Raw genomic sequence first — 3416 nt, forward strand, 5'->3', positions numbered from 1 at the left:
AGCTAAACAAAACAAAACAAACCTAGCTAACTGCTGCCTGGCAAAATCACTGTTTAGGGGTCTGCCATGAGAGTAGTTCAGTGTTCATTTTGAGAGCAAATGTATACTTAGTCATAGTCTTTTGAATAAAATATATTTTGGTCACCTGAAATGTTTGTTTTAGTCTAGTTTTACTGGACTAAATAATAATAACCATAATACCTGATGATTATGTTTTTTGGGAGGAAAAAATCACTGAAAATCACGGCACCCCGTCTTTAAGTAAATGTACTTAGTTACTTTCCACCACTGCAATTTAATGTGTGTGTTTTCATGCTCCATCTATTCTCTGCCCATCAGTGGATCTTCATGTGCTCTTCCTGTCTCAGAGGGAACACTGTTGCTTGCTGACAGAAAAAGAATGTCAAAAGAATTGACCATTGCAAACTGTGAGGCTTCATGCTGTAGGCTAATGGTTGCCTTTATCCATGTTAGAAAGAGACCACACCATAACTTCTCCAGCAGTTCTTCCAAAGTTTTACTAAAAGAGGAATAAAACATCAACTCTATTATTAGTGAATAATAAGTGGTATCAACTGCAAAACATGACATTTTCAAACTTGCCTGGTTTATTAACATTCAACTCAAGGATAGAACCTGATTTGCAAATTGGGCAAAACATGAAATAGTCATTTAGTCCAAACACTTTTACTCAAATGGAGTAACATTTCAAGTGTGATTTGCATTGTCCCAAAGATTATCCGTTTTCAAAGTCTGTTAAAAAGTTCAAGTTCAACATCAACCTGACGGACCATCTTGAGAGAGGTTTTGGAACATTTGGTGTGTCTTACATAATACATTTACATCAATAAAAACACAAACCAAAAAACAACAACAACCATGATAATAATAATAATAATCATCATCATCTGGACCCCACTTTTTGTCTATTGTTTTTTTTTTGTCACATTTCCACATACAGTACGTGTGATATCCTGTGCATTAAACCATCCTCGGTATTAGGATCAGTGGGCAGCATATCTGGCCTCGGGGAGCAGTTAGGGGTTCAGTGTCTTAAACTGGCTGCAAATGAATTGCAAACCAGGGACCCTCTGTTTCCCAGACAGCCTCTCTACCCATTCAGCTATGTAATCAAACATTAGCATAAGGTCTGATCTCTCTAACTAGATCAACATACACAGAAATGTGTCGAAGCAAGAAACACATAAACAGCGTGAAATGATATTCTTATAATATTTGGGATCAAATCATTATTGCCTCCAGTCCAGTCAGAGTAAGCTTGGTGGGTGGTTTTCCAAGTACGGTTTATGAGAGAGAGAGAGAGAGAGAGGTCCAGGATAATAGCTTAGCCATTAAGTCCATCCTGTTCACAGCAGATAACAGCATGCAACAAACTACAGACGTCCAGCTGACTACACTGACTGCTTCCTTGTTTGTTGATAACAAGTTGCATCAGTTTTTCCATACTCCAAACCCAGTGTCTCTCGACATTTTTTTTAACTTTCATTTCAAGGACCCGGTTATGACCCTCAAGGAACGCTGAGGGTCCCCTGGACCCCACTTTGAGGACCACTGCTCCAAATCCAAACTCCAAGAGTGAATCAAGGCCTCGCCTATAGTGTTGTACAGTGTCACTTGGCAGACTGGGTTTAATTGAATTTCCTGGATACAATATATCCATCTTGTCGGTGATGTCACTTGACTCTAGGGCCAGTAGTGGAGACCCTCCTGGCTCGCTGAACCTTGTCCCCCAGGATGTAGTCGTTCAACAGGTCTCCGATTTTACGCAGATGTGAAGCACACTCCAGGATGGCTTTCCTGTCTGAGAAGAGACAGAACATGGACTGTGTGAGCAAAAGTAACTGAGTAAATGCACCCTAGTACTGTACTTGAGTGCAATTCTGAGGTACTTTAACTTTACTGGAGTATTTCCAATTGTCAGTGCTTTTACTTTTACTCCACTACATCTCAGAGGCAAATATTGTACTTTTTACTCCAGTACAATTATTTGAAAACATTAGTTAGTTACTTTGAATATTTTGATGGCATTACTTTTGTACTTTTACACAAGTCAATTTTGATTACCTTACTTTTAACAGAGTGTTTCTACTTGCTGTATTGATACTTTTACTTAAGTAAACATGTTTTACTTTTTCCACCACAGTGTGTGGGGCATGATAACACACACATATAAAACACACGCGCATGAATTAAAGCAAAAATAAAACTTTTATGTACTATAACCAACTTGTTACACAATTAAACCTTATGTTTAGATTTTAGTTTTGCTCATTTGTCCTGTATGTGACACACCAAATAAAACCTTGACTCTTGAATCTCTTAAATCTTCAATCTCTTAAATCAAATTTCAGCAACAAATAGTCCACTCTTATAGGCCTTAATTTGAAAACAAATGTGTCATTTTTTTACTCACCTTTAACGGTTGCTTCTTGGTGGCTCTTGGTCCGCTTCAGGGACTGTTTTCTGGGCTCCAGCTTCATGGTTGGTTGTGTTCTTGTCTGTCTCTTGTGTTCCATTGCAACACTGACAATGTGCTTTATACCCTGCACATGACGTCACAGCGGGGATTCCCTACTGTTACATCACCCTGGAGTCAAGTGACAGCTGCACTGCTTCTAGAAGCTTGTTGAGCAGTGTTGCCATTTCTGCTTATTATAAGCGACTTCGGGCTTGTTTTTCTGTAAAGTTGCTTGTATTTATTAGTAGCTGTAGGTGTTTTTTTTTTCTTCTAAAGCAGGGGTCTTCAACGTTTCTCAGGCCAAGGACCCCTTAGCTGAGAGAGAGATGAAGCAGGGACCGCCTACTACATATTGGATTCATTAAATGTGTGTGTTCAGACATTTAACCACTTAAACCCTCAATACTTAGTAAACTTGACCTTTGGCTCGGTACTTGGTCTGCTCTTTTTATTCCCCTGTACACCAAACAAACCTCTTTGCCGAAAATAGCCGTGTATGTATTTGTCCTTAATCTGAAAATGTTTTGTGTCAGGGAGCCCCGTACCCGATTTGTGTTGTTAGAACGCTTCAAAAATCTTCCAAATATTCCACATCTTATTTCAAGATTGTTTTGAAAATAGCCGATCTACAAGCTCACAACGCGTCACATCATGACGCGTTGTGAGCTTGTAATTCTGCTATTTTCAAATAGCCGGTGTACAGTAAATAGGTTTAAAGTGCTCATGGGGCCTATACAGTCGCCTCTTTTGGGTTTGCTTTCCTAGGCCTGGTTGCTTATTTCTCTCACAAAATCTGGCAACACTGATTGTTGAGGAAGTACTGGAAAGGATCATGTGGATGTTTAGGTATTTACCACTATAGGCTGTTAATGGAACTGCAGAGTCATTCAGAGTGGTGGACAGTAACTCAAGTTACATTTTGTTGTTTGTTGCTAAG

At 39.2% G+C, this 3416-nt stretch overlaps 1 long non-coding RNA gene across 1 annotated transcript; it reads right to left on the bottom strand.

Moving 5' to 3' along the window:
* Positions 1 to 585: 585 nt before the first annotated feature.
* LOC311044628 lies at positions 586 to 2529 on the bottom strand. Its single transcript, XR_014600712.1, has 2 exons — positions 2435 to 2529; positions 586 to 1822 (listed from the first exon to the last, which is right to left on the bottom strand). It is a non-coding gene; the product is annotated as an uncharacterized lncRNA (long non-coding RNA).
* Between the last annotated feature and the right edge of the window lie 887 nt (positions 2530 to 3416).

Source organism: Gymnoscopelus microlampas (assembly GCF_963454915.1).
Source record: "Gymnoscopelus microlampas genome assembly, chromosome: 4".
NCBI lineage: Eukaryota > Metazoa > Chordata > Actinopteri > Myctophiformes > Myctophidae > Gymnoscopelus > Gymnoscopelus microlampas.